This window comes from Pelmatolapia mariae, linkage group LG3_W, assembly GCF_036321145.2.
Source record: "Pelmatolapia mariae isolate MD_Pm_ZW linkage group LG3_W, Pm_UMD_F_2, whole genome shotgun sequence".
NCBI classification, from domain to species: Eukaryota; Metazoa; Chordata; class Actinopteri; order Cichliformes; family Cichlidae; genus Pelmatolapia; species Pelmatolapia mariae.
In genome coordinates, this window is record NC_086229.1 from 65931862 (window position 1) to 65946481 (window position 14620).

Sequence of the window (14620 nt, forward strand, 5' to 3'; positions counted from 1 at the left end):
TGGGGGTAACTCGGTGGGAGGAGTCGACAGCAGCCATTTTGAAAAGGTAAGTGCTGTCTTGCAGGAAGAGACACAAAATGGTGGACAGCTCGGCCAGTGGACAGAGGCGTTACAACACACTGAAGGATCAGGTGGAACAGCTGAAAAAGGCCATACGGATGGCCTGTCCAGGTACATCTAAAGCAGCAGAAAAGGAGTGCCAAGCCATGGAAGCCGAGGTAAGGAAACTCTTTCTATCCCAACAGAAAGGGCCGGATGACAGAGTACCCTTGGACCTTGTGTTTAAAACTGAAGGGGAGAGATGTGAAAACAAACTGAAAGAGTTACAGGAAGACTCCGGAGGCCGCTCAGTCAACCGGAAAACAAAAAAGGAAATGAAGGCCCTAAAGTCAATGCATGGCAATTGCTGTAAGTGGATGATGATGTGCAGTGTCGTCTCGGACGAAGGTAAATGGTGGAAGTTACTACTGAGGAGGAACCAAGCACCGATGTGTTGGAGGAAGCTGCAGACTACAAAGGAACGGAGGACATGGTGAGTATAATGAAATCATTGCATAAATTACAGGAAGAAAACAAAAAGCTGGAGGATAAGATGACAAAACTCACCTCAAAGGACGAAGAAGCAAACAAACGTCACATACTGTAGATAACAGCAATGTTATGTTTGTCCTCACTGCCTGCTGTTGCTGTTACGGAGAGTTCCAGCAGGTGTCGCTGTGGTTCTCTCGGGGTGTGATGTGTACTTCCTGTTATGAATGCACGAACGTTCATGTTGGCTGCTAATAAACGCCTGGCATACAGTTACAGCGGACTGGTTATTGTAAGCAAACCTACATGGTGTCAGAAGTGGGATATACTACAAAGCCTGCAGAGTCCAAGAAGAAAAGGGGAGCCGGTAAGGACGACAAAGAAAGCAATCTCCGCACAACATGGCGGATGGATTCCAGCGCCCAGATCCTCTTATCTTTGACGGCAACGTCGCTGAAAACTGGCGTAAGTTCGAGCGTGAATATGATATTTTTATCGCCGCTGCCCACAGTGACAAAAATGCTAAGACTAAGGCCTATATACTCCTCAATCAGGCGGGACCAGAGGCCATTGAAAGAGAGCGATCATTCACGTATGCCCCTGCAGTCATATCAGCTGAAGGTGTGGTAGAAGTCGCCGCGGAATCGAGGGAAGACCCCGCATGTCTGAAGAGAAAGTTCAGAGAGATCTGCAACCCAGAGACCAATGTCATAATGGAGAGGCATAACTTTAACAAGAGACAACAGAAACCTGGTGAAACAATTGAAGCATATGTGAGCACGTTAAAGAACATGGCCAGAACTTGCAGCTTTGGTGCACTACAAGACGAATTAATCAGACAGATTAGTATGTGGTATAACCAGTGACAGCGTCAGACGTTCCCTGCTGACGGAACTCACTCTTGCCAAGGCGGTGCGTATATGCCAAATAAGCGAGCTCACAGATCAACATAGCAAAGCCCTCTCTACGCCAAAGCATATTACATCTGCTAGTGTGGACACTGTGCAGATTAAATATGGCAAGGTCAGAAGGAAAACAAATAAGCCCCTAACAAACATTCAAAATTGCAGAAACTGTGGCGGTTCGCATCCAGCCACACGGGAGCAATGTCCTGCTTTCGGACAACAGTGTCATGTCTGCAAAATATACAATCATTACAAAAAAACAATGCAAATCAGCAAAACCACGTCAAAGAGGCAAACAAGTGAACCAAATTTCAGAGGATACCGACCCAGACAGTGATGAGACATTTTGCATTGAGCACCTAACAACGGAGGGCGAGAACAATCACATTAAAGAAGGATACTGCACAGTCAAAGTTTCTGAAAAGGCCCTCAAACTAAAAGTTGACACTGGGGCAAAGTGCAACGTAATCTCACTAGACACTTACAGAAACATCTGCAACAACGAAACCCTACCCAAGTCACAAAAACAGGTAAATCTCATTGCTTTTGGAGGCACGAAGATCAAGTCCACAGGCACAGTTACTCTCAAGTGCAAGCTAGCTGGACAGCATTATATCTGGATGTAAAGAGCTCTTTCTGGCAAATCAAACTAGATCCTGCCTCATCTGTCCTCACTACATTTGCAACACCCTTCGGCAGATTCAAATTCCTGAGGATGCCCTTTGGCATCAACACCGCTTCTGAAGTCTTCCAGAGAGCCATGGAACAGATATTCATGGGATATCCATGCACAGTGATTGTGGACGACATCCTAGTGGGAGGCAAAGGAATAGAGGAGCATGACAAAAATTTGAAAAAAGTTCTGGACCAGGCCAGACAAGTAAACCTCAAACTGAATCCAAAAAAGTGCAGGTTCAGACTTAAAGAAGTGAGCTATGTGGGACACATATTCACTGACGAAGGACTAAAAGCAGATCCAACTAAAATCTCCGCGATCAATGAAATGCCACCACCAGAGGACAAGACGTCTCTCCAACGTTTCCTGGGAATGATCAATTACCTGGGCAAGTTCATCCCAAACTTAAATGAACTGTCAGCACCACTTCGTCAGCTGCTTCACAAGGATGTGGTGTGGAGCTGGACTCAACATCAGCAGGATGCTTTCGACAAACTTAAAGCGTGCCTCACCAGCCCACCAATACTTCAATATTATGACATGCACAAACCAGTGACTCTCATGTGATGCTTCCCAGCATGGTCTAGGGGCTGCATGCCTTCAGGACAACAAACCTGTGGCGTATGCATCAAGGACTTTAACTCCAACAGAAAAAAGGTACGCTCAGATAGAGAAGGAGTTACTAGCTGTAGTGTTCGCATGTTACAGATTTTACGACTACATCTATGGAAAGCCAGTGGTGATTGAAACTGACCACCAGCCTTTGGTCACAATCCAAAACAAACCCTTCCACACAGTTCCGGCACGGTTACAGCGTATGATGCTACAATTACAAAAGTTCAACCTGACTCTGGTGTACAAGAAAGGCAAACACCTTTACATTGCAGACACACTCTCTCGCACGCCAACGCTGGATGAGCAACCTCTAAAGGAAGAGGGGCGCGACTTCAAGGTAATGTCACTTCAGCTCATATCACCAAGATGCGTGCAAGAGCTTGCCGAACACACCTCGAAGGACGCTACTCTACAGACACTTGCTCGTTACGTCCAGCAGGAGTGGCCAAAGCGAGTGAGTAGTGTACCTATAGAAATCAAACCATTCTTCAGCTACCACGATGAACTAATCATCGACAACAACGTCATTATGAAAGGCAACAGAGCCACCGTTCCAGAATCACTACATGAAACCTATCTACAGGAACTACACAAGGGACATCCCGGCATGGAGTCTACAAAAAGGAGAGCAAGGGACAGCGTGTTCTGGTTGACAATAAACTCTGACATTGAGAACAAAGTCAAATCATGCAGCATTTGCAACAGTCTAAAGCCTCACCAACAAAAACAACCCCTGAAACTACACCAAATTCCTGATCTTCCCTGGTCCATCACAGCCACGGACATATTCGAATGGGACAACCGCCACTACCTTGTGCTTGTGGATTCATATTCTGGATGGTTTGAAATAGATAAACTTGAAAACCTAACAGCTGCCTCAGTCATCAACAAACTCAAACGCCACTTCTCAGTACATGGGATACCACAAAAACTGTACTCAGACAATGGCACCCAGTTTACCAGCCAGACCTTTCGTGAGTTTGTCACATGTTCATACATGTCACAAGCAGCCCTGAGTTTCCTCAGTCAAATGGACTCAGTGAAAGAGCTGTCCGGAGTGCTAAAAGACTCCTCGAAACATCAAAAAGAGATGGAACTGATTTCTATTTGAAAGACTCCTCGAAACATCAAAAAGAGATGGAACTGATTTCTATTTGAACCTGTTACATCTACGCAACATGCCACGAGACAACATTCTTGGTTCACCAGCACAGAGGCTGCTATCAAGGCAAACACGGTCAACCCTTCCTGTGTGCAGAAAACTGCTTACACCAACAGCAAAAGCGACAACCACTATCAAAACTCAACTCACAAAAAAGCGTAAAATTCAAAAACGGCACTACGACAAGTCCAGCAAGCTGCTCAGTCCATTAACACCAAACCAGGTGGTAAGATTACAAACACAGAGAGGACATGACAAGATTGGAGTTGTAAGTAAGGTATGTGCTGAACCTCGCTCTTATGTCATTGAGTCGGGTGGAAAAGAATACAGGCGCAACAGACAACATCTTCTGCCTGTGAGCGAGCCTCAACCCGAAAAGCTCGCTACAACACAAAACGAACTGGACACATCTCAACGAGCAGATGAAACTGAGCTCGATAAAACACAAACCAACGAACGTGAAACAATTCAAGTTCAACTTGACCCACCACAACTTGGCACAAAACAGTCAGAACAGGTGAGAACACCTACAAAATGCCAAGTACGCTCTGATGACAACTTGTACCGAACCAGATCTGGTAGAGTGTCTAAACCAAATAGTAAATATGTGGATTAAAAGCACACTGGTGCTGTAATTTCTGTTTCAAAATGTGTTTTATCTTGTGTTATGTTATCGCATACTTGTCGCAGTTATGACAATGATTACTGTAAATTTTATTTGACATTTGAACCTTTATTTTTTTTTGTAGAATCCATAACCTGAACAGTTCTTCCGTTACGGTGGTGTTGTTTGATTTGGGTTTGCATGAGAAGTGCAATACTAAGAAAAAAAAAATGAAAAGGGGGATGTAGATAACAGCAATGTTATGTTTGTCCTTACTGCCTGCTGTTGCTGCTGTTACGGAGAGTTCCAGCAGGTGTCGCTGTGGTTCTCTCGGGGTGTGATGTGTACTTCCTGTTATGAATGCACGAACGTTCATGTTGGCTGCTAATAAACGCCTGGCATACAGTTACAGCGGACTGGTTATTGTGGGCAAACCTACACACACCAAAAATATACCCGTGGATCCCGCAACTTCCCAGTGCCCCGCCACAGCTTCTTCGAGCGGAAGCTCCGCCCCCTTATATGATGCCTATGATGACCTTCGAAGGAGGACACCAAGCTCCAAACCCAGGTGCAGCGCCAGTCGCCCAGTATCCAGTGGTGGACTGGGGCTGGGAGGGGGAGCAATACTGACGGAGCCCTGGAGGGCCTTAAAACTCTGTCCAAAACCATGCATGAAGACTCAGGGATTGAGAATCCCCTTGAGGGCTGGATGACATCCGTGTTCGGGCAGTGGAAAGGGTTCGTGATTTCTGCAATGCTTTCTATCTCCACTTTTCTAGGAATTCTGGTCACCTGTGGGTGTTGTCTCATTCCTTGTGCCAGAGGATTGTTGGAAAAGGTAATCACGAGGGCAGTGGATCCCGGGGCAGTGACCCCGGTGTCCATGATGCCATTGATGGACATGGAAACAACTGAGTGGGCCGAGGAGTGACACAACACACGGTATGGTGACCTCTTGTGGTCAAGAGGTCAAAAGGAGCAATTGTGGAATTAAAGAAATTGTTTTACTGCTACAATATATTTTATAGCATTAATATCGCATTAATAATATCACATATAGCTTTAAGATGGCATGGAGACATTTAAACATACTGACACCATATTAATCTTCATTGCAGGTGCAGTTATAACCATTTTCACATTGTTATATCTATATACACAAATTGCAGTCTGTGCTCATAAAAGAGTTGAAGCTCCCCCAGGTAATTAAAGGTCAAAAGCTTCGTTTGGCGCGAGGTCCGGACGATCCATTGGATAAGAGGCTGGGAGCTGAAGAAAGATCGCACACATGCTTACAAAACACACATATATATATATATATATATACCACATATAACCTAGAAACAGATTTGAGCAGAGGCCTGAATGTATTCAGCAAACATGTTGCACTAGAGTTTACTTGACAACAGGTGACAGAAGGAGAGGACCAGCCCATGGGGACCTCAGAGGCCTGAGACCATCGCCTTATTTGGAAGAAGATGCCAGAAAGAGGAACTCCTGTGTCTGCATTTATCTCTTAAAATTGATCATTGTCTGTAAAAGAGGCAAATAATGTTCTTAAGATGCAAATTATGTGCTTGTAAACGCAAGAGGGGGCGTTATAATACCCTGATGTTATAAAAGCAATCTGAAGTGTATTTTGGGTGGAGATCCATGCTGATGTTGTGCAGTAATTATCACCCCAAGTCCAGCACCCTGAGGCTGTATGCTAAGCGGAAGGAAGGGGGCCGGGGACTGGTGAGTGTCAGCACCACAGTCCAGGATGAGACAAGAAACATCCACGAATACATCACGAAGATGGCCCCAACTGACAGCGTGCAGAGTGAATACCTCAGGCAGCAGAAACCCAAGAAAGAGGAGGAAGGCGAGGAACCATCATGGAAGGACAGGCCCCTGCACGGTATGTACCACCGGCAGATAGAGGAGGTGGCTGATATCCAGAAATCCTACCAGTGGCTGGACAAAGCTGGACTGAAAGACAGCACAGAGGCACTAATCATGGCAGCACAAGAACAAGCTCTGAGTACAAGATCCATAGAGGCTGGGGTCTATCACACCAGGCAAGACCCCAGGTGCAGGTTGTGTAAAGATGCCCCAGAGACAATCCAGCACATAACAGCAGGGTGCAAGATGCTAGCAGGCAAGGCATACATGGAACGCCATAACCAAGTGGCCGGCATAGTGTACAGGAACATCTGTGCCGAGTATAACCTGGAAGTCCCGAGGTCAAAATGGGAGATGCCCCCAAGGGTGATGGAGAATGACCGAGCTAAGATCCCGTGGGACTTCCAGATACAGACGGACAAAATGGTGGTGGCTAACCAACCAGACATAGTGGTGGTAGACAATCATGAGAAGACGGCCGTAGTGATTGATGTAGCGGTTCCGAATGACAGCAATATCAGGAAGAAGGAACACGAGAAGCTGGAGAAATACAGAGGGCTCAGAGAAGAGCTCGAGAGGATGTGGAGGGTAAATGTAACGGTGGTCCCCGTGGTAATCGGAGCACTAGGTGCGGTGACTCCCAAGCTCCAGCATATCCCGGGAACAACATCGGACATCTCTGTCCAGAAGAGCGCAGTCCTGGGAACAGCTAAGATACTGCGCAGGACCCTCAAGCTCCCAGGCCTCTGGTAGAGGACCCGAGCTTGAAGGATAAACCGCACGCAGGGGCGAGATGGGTGTTATTTATATATTTGATCGCGTTGATGCTGATTGTTTTTTGCACATGTCGAGGAGCGTGTCAGGATACATTTCACTGTGTGTTATACTTGTATAACTATGCATGTGACAAATAAAGAACCTTGAACCTTGATTTTACCTGAGCTGGACTAAACAGAACCAGGAATGACATTCAAATAATCCTGAGACTGTCTCCCTGCAGCAGATAGAGAAATGAAACAGAGTATTGAATTTGTTCCCTTTAACAAGAAACCACAAACTAGCTAGTGGAAAGTTGTCTTGATGTGCTCAAATAAATTTAAACAAATTATGTTGCTCCTGAGCTACAATGAGATTTCAATGGAGAACAGAGCACAGAATTTTCAGGGGACGTTAAATTAGAGTTGTGAAATTAAAGTTGTAATTCAATTTCTAGAAACCATTTTGTTTTAAGAAAAAAGATGATATATTTCTGTCTAAGCTGCTGTAACCTGTAAAAAATACATTTTGTAGACATCTTAGTGACGTCAATTGATCAGCCGTCTTGCGAGACAACACACATCCTCTTTATTACACGAGGGTATAATGATTGATAATTTCTATCTCACCACATGGGTCTTTCTGCACCATATTTTTGAAAGTCCTTATACTGATCACCACACAATGTTTTTATGCAATACTTTAAAATAGGTAGGACCAAGGAAGCACTGCAACTACACACAATGGTTTTTACCTTTATGTGTGTTGTATATATTCAGAGTAATGCGTATTAGATGGTAAACTTGACCAAAGAGTAGATTTGTCAGTCTCTGTGACCTCATAATCAAATCCCTGATTTTCACAGATGATGTGGTCCACGAGGCTTCAATGGCCTCCAGCACTCAGTGACAGAACAGTTTGCAGTCTGTGATGGGAACCAGCACCTCAGTTTGAAGCCATTCAGAGGGAGAAGTGGCTAAATTTAAAAGAGAGGGTGAAATGCTAATTCACCGGCTAGTTTCGCTAGCTCAGATAGATTTTAGGAGCTGAAACACATTTCAAGATGGAGCTCTCCTTTCCAGGTCATAGGCAGGAGGTAGCAGAGGTGGAAAGTAGTGAAGTACAAATAGATCTTCATTGTACTTCTGTAGAATTTTAAGGTAGCTGGTTGGCGTTTGTTTTTCTGGAAACGTTTTACTTTTATTCACTGCATTTTGCCACAAAATGTCTCTACTTTGTACTCACATTTTCAAAACAGACTTATTTATTTTTTTAACACATTTAAGGTGAGGAATTATTTTTGGTCACCACAGATGAACAAATAGAGTGGTTGCAGTACTTCAGCACCTACGGAAAAGGAGCGAGCATAGAGTATGTAACTTTTTTTAAAGTATTTTTTAAATCCAGTTCTATTAGCAGAACATTTGGGGTAGCTTAGGTGGTAGGGAAAGTCCTCTGCTGATTAGAAGGTCAGTGTTTTTAATCTCTGGCTGCTTCAGCCTGCTTGCCAAATATTGGGCATGCAGGTTATTGTTTTGGGGAAGATATTGACCCCAAATTTTTCTCCAGTGCCTCCATCAGAATATCAATGTCTGTGAATGAATGAATTTAGCTTAATTTCCAATTCAGCACCTTTGGATATTATTTAATCAACAGGTGGTACTCACCTTTCTATGTTGCCTGGCAAGTCACTCAGTCGACCTGCTGGGCTCCCGTCCGTCCCTTTGACACCACCGGACCTCAGCCAAACGACCACACCAACGTCCCTCCTCAAACTGGCTTTTCAGCACCAAAATCTGTCCTGATTCGCAATTTGAGGAAAAGACAGACGACTGCAAAGTCCCAGTAGATGTCAAAATAGTGATTTTATTACACACATATATATGTGGGGAAGATGAGCATCATTACACTTTCAAAGCCGATCTTCCCCGGACAATAACTGAGGAGTGGTATATATAACAGTTGATGACGAATAATATGCGTCAAAGCAGTTGGATTTACTGGAAATCTAAGCATCAATTCTCGTAATCCAAGAACATTCCAGTACATCGGACCCTTAACACCCTTCACTCCCTACTCCAGATGTTTACTGTTATTGCTAAACGGTCACGTACACCGGACAAGTCACGTAGCAGTTTTGAGCAAAACAAGTTGAGATACGGTGTGTGTATGCACAGGCCCTGCTATGTGTCTTGTGTGTCTTGCCCTCAATGAACCTCTTCCGAGTCACCTGTTGCCGGGCAGATTTGAAGTGTGCTAAGACCAGCTGCTCTAAGCACTTAGTGATGATGGGGGTGAGTGTTACTGGGTGGTAGTCATTGAGGCTAGATGGGTTGGAGTTTTTGGGTATGGGGACGATGGAGGTGGATTTGAAGCAGGCCGGTACCACAGCGTGGGCCAAGGACAGATTGAATATGTCTGTGAGCACTCCTGCAAGCTCCCCAGAACACGCTCGGAGAACACGCCCGGGGATGCCATCAGGACCTGCAGCCTTGTGGACATTGATCCTGCTCAGCACCGCTCCTACATCAGTGGGGGAGAGAGTCAGAGGTTGGTGGTCTGGCGTCATGTCTGTTATGGTTGTGGTTGTGGGGTTCCCTCGCTCAAAACAAGCATAAAAGTTGTTGAGCTCGTTGAGGAAGGAGACATCAGAGGATGCGGGGGAGGGTTTGGTGGTCCTGTAGTCTGTAATGGTCTGGAGTCCTTGCCACATGCGTCGGGGGTTGGAGTTGGAGAAGTGTTCTTCTACCTTCTTTTTGTAATGGTGTTTGGCTTTTTTGATGCCCTTCTTTAGATTAGCCCTAGCTGTACTGTAGGCGTGTGCATCTCCTGACCTAAAAGCAGTGTTGCGGGCCTTCAGGAGGAGACGAACATCCCGGTTCATCCAAGGCTTCTGGTTGGGGTACATGGTGATCCGTTTCTGGGTGGTGACACTGTCTGTGGTTTCGGAGATGTAATCCAGTACAGCTGAGGCGTACTGGTCCAGGTCTGTGTTGGTGAACATATTCCAGTCTGTGTTTTTAAATCTGTCCTGCAGCACTGCGTCTGTCCCCTCTGGCCACACTTTAATTGTCCTCACAGCAGATTTCACACGTTGGATGAGTGGTGAATACCTAGGTGTGAGGAACAGGGAGAGATGGTCCGATTGTCCAATGTGGGGGAGGGGTGTTGCTTTGTAGGCTCCAGCCAAGTTGGAATAAACATGGTCTAAAGTCTTGTCTCCTCTGGTGTGGCAGGAGACATGTTGGTGGAATCTGGGGAGGACTGTCTTTAAGTTGGTGTGGTTGAAGTCGCCAGTAGACTTGTAGTCAAGACCGCCTAATCCGAGACCAAGACAAGACCAAGACCAGAGGGTATCAAGACCAAGACAAAGACCAAGACCAGAGGGTATCGAGACCAAGACAAGACCAAGACCAAGACCAAGTTGAGACGAGACCAAGACCGAGACCGAGTCGAGACGAGACCAAGACCAAAACCAAGACCGAGACAAAAAAAGTCTTTAAACTGCAGCCAGATGCTGCTTCGTTTACAGGTGTCAGGCATATTTATGTGTTTTTGCTTTCGCACAGCCCTCCTCACCGCTGTCTACTGTCTCACTCACTTACTGAGAGGACAGACGCACGCTCCACTTGACTGTCGCATCTCTCACCCTCTCTGTTTGTCACATAATGATATTATCCTATATCCTCGCATGTGATTGGCCATAATATGGAGGGATTGGAGCATAACTGAGCCACTGTGTGAGAGCTGAGCAGCGAAAGGAAATTAAGTGAGGGTAGAAATGACTGAAAGATTATTAGGCTCTGTTTTGAGTTTTGTTCAAAAAAGAATGACTTCATATAGGAAAAAAAATAAATATCACATATGCAGGACACCTTAAACTAGTTTTTTAATTAAGCAGCAAGGCAGAACAAAGTCGGGCCCGTATCAAGACACAGGGACTAAACCCCAATTCAACCAGACCCAGAACTGATCTGGAATTAAAACAGGACTACAACAGTTCAAAATCAGGACTACTTAGGACTTAACCAAGACGGAACCAGAATCAGAACTAGATGATAGTAGCACTGAAAATCATCATAGACCTGCACTACACTTATTTTTTTAATTCTGCCAAAGTACGCTATTTAGATTCTGAAAAGTTTATATAATTATTTAGCCTTGTTGTGCAAACAAGCCTGCATAACTTAATAAATATAGAATTTGAAAAGTAACAAATGGTATCTAAAAAGAAACAGGTACTAGATACATGTTCTGATGAGTTTTGGCAAACAACCATTTGACTAACATGTGTGTCTCACCTGCTCTTGTTCCATCTCTGTTCTGTCCTCATTCTCCTCTCTCTCCCTCTCTGCTCCTCTTTCTCCCCCTCTGTTCCTCTCTCTCCCTCTTTGTGCTGACAATCAAGCCAAACACCAACATCATCAAATATACAGTTGAAACCAGATATTTACATACTCTTCAGATAAAAACACAAACACTTTTTTAATTGTAACATCAAATCAGACTAAATGTTTATTTTTTTAGATTGATAAATATAAAAAACATATTTGTTAACTTTAAGAGTAAAGAGAAAAACTATATGTATTTCTTAATTGCAAATGGCACCAAATTGTATTCAAAATTGAGCCACACTTATGGAGCTCCACAATTCTTTTCCTGGTGTTTTGGTTGACATCTCTTGATTTTCACATGTCAAAGAAACAGGCTCTGTGTTTTGCCTTATATGCATCCACAGGTGTGCCACCAATTTACTCGCATGGACTCTACTAACCTATCAGAAGCTTCTTAAGCTCAGAAGGGAATCGTCTGGAGTTTTCTTATTAATTAACAATAAACTTAGTGTATATGTACTCCTAAATTTGATGAAAGGGATAAAAATAGACAGCTCTGTCTTTCTTTATTCTGCCATTAAACTAATTCAAAAGATATTTCAACATTTATTTATCTAAAACAAAAGTTTACTCTAATTTGATGTTTAACAGTAAAAAATAGTTTTTATGTTTTCTACCTAAAGTGTATGTAAATATCTGGTTTCATCTGTGAATATACTGCTGTGCATTGAAATTTCTCTTGTTTTGCATAGATATACTGAACAACATACAAAGCATAATATATAAAATAACATCTACCTGAGTTTTTTCTTTGAAAGAAGCTTCTTATGTCCATTGTTGTGTTCATCAGTACACAATTGAAACCGATTTAGAGAGTTTGTTTAGCCGTGGAGGGTAACAACTGAAAACATGAAATGTAAGCTAAGACTCTCTAAAAAATCAGCATTGTTGTTCGGCTTTTTATTTATCCATTTGTTGATTCACTGAAAGAGCAAGTAACGCAACCAACTGATCAGTTTGATATCAATCTTTTGTGATACACCGTCATATTTACATTATTAGTTCAGTACGAATGATTTGCTTTGGTACCTGGTCAAACTTAAGCTGTCCTCTGTCTGCAGCAAACTCGCAGGCAGCAGCTTCTCCCCCCTCGCTCACATGCGTGCTGTGCTCAGTCGCCTAGTGCCTGAGCTCGGATCATACCAAAATTAGGGGGAATTTACGACGGTGCCCCATGCTTCTGAAAAAAATGACCCGGGCTTAAGCCCAGTAAGCCACCCCCCCGCTGCACTGATGGTTGACTCCAAATCTCCCGAACACTATGTCGATTTGAGAACGGAAGACCGAAACAGCGAGACCAAGACCGAGACAAGACAAAAGTCCGTCGAGACCAAGACAAGACCGAGACAAAAGTCCATCGAGACCAAGACCGAGACCAAGACAAAAGTCCGTCGAGACCAAGACGAGACCAAGACCACGTAAAAGTGGTCTCGAGACCGGTCTCGAGACCAAGACCGGTCTCGAGACATCCAACTCTACCAAGTACGCGAGTACGTACTGAAACCTCTATTAATAAAAATAGTGTGCACAACCTACCAATACCTACACTCTTCCATGAGTGGGGTCAAAAATTACCCCAAATAAAATCAATGCATTTTGCTATAAACTCGGTTGTTATTCTTCAAAATCTTTAAAACGAAGAGTTGTAACATTCTCATATTTAAGGTATTCCTCGTAAAACATGTTTGTAACATGAGGCCCTTTGCATTTCTATTTATTTTTTCATTAATTTTAAAAAATTGCAGTTTTTGTATCACTTGTATCACTTTTGCATGCTTGCTCTGCATATGCTGCAGAAGCTGGGTCTTCCCTCTGAAAGGCACAAGTTGTTCATCCACTGTAACACAATCACTGAGGATGGATTTCTGCCTGCAGTTGACCAGGAACAGGCCCCACATGTAGCGGAAAGCTGACATGTGGTTTGTTTTCAGTCGGTAGGCTCTGGTCCTCTTGTCATCAAAGTGCAAGAAACGGCGAATATCTTTAAATCTTTGAATTGACATAGTGGCCTTGTACAATAGGTTATGCAGAGGACTCCCAAAAACACACCAACTGGTGCATCCCAATTCTTCTCACTTCCTGCAAGAATGGTCAGTCAAATGAAGGCCAGGAACTTATGTTTGATTACATTTTTCCACTCTTTTCCCCTGGCTACTCTTCGTGCCTCCATGTTTGTGCATGTCAGCACCTCTTCTATTATATTACCAGACATGAACGTCTTCCATGCATCTATTGGGTAGACAGTACTAAACGCGGGTGCAAGCCCGACTAATTCAGAATATTGTGACTAGAGCAGTAAGAGGGGCTCATTCTGTTAGACTCAATATCCATTTCCTCTTCAGAGGACTCATCAGAGGACTCCTCTGTATCTGACTGGCCTTGTACAGTGGGGGGGACAATAGTCTGGGTCCTCTATATCTGAGATGGCAGATTCTGAGTCAGTGCCTCCGATGGGCTCTTCATCCCATCCGTCCTGGATCATTTGTAGAGCAAGGTCCACAGGGATCCTAGCTGGTCTCATAGCCGCCATGGTACTTTAAATATTAAAAAAAAAAAAAACATCATAAAGGACAATGTTTGAAATGCACAGGAAACTAAAAGAAGGGCTGCACATAAATGGTCTGCAGGTGCGCATTTGCTGTCAAAATAAAAGACGCATAACAGATAAGAAGTTGGAACGCTCGTTTGCGTAAATTAGATGTTCTGGAGGAGGACAGACATTTGTTCAGAACTCTTAAAGATGTCGAAGAAGAAAGCTCCGTAAGCAATTACTTTGGTGTTCCTCCACCGCAAAAGAAGCGCGTATTCTCTGAATTTCCGGGAATACTTTTATTTTGACAGCGAATGCACACCTGCGGACCACTTATGTGCAGCCCTGACTATAAATCATAATTCTTAAACCATCAGAAGTGTAAGTGGGTCAGTCAGAGTTGCTAAGAATGAAAGTTTCATAGAAGATTCCATAGGAACTGCTTGGGGTCATTTTTGACCCCACTTGTGGAAGAGTGGGGTAGTGATACAAAAACTGCATTTTTTTTAAATTAATGAAAAAATAAATAAAAATGCAAATGGCCTCATGTTACAAACATATTT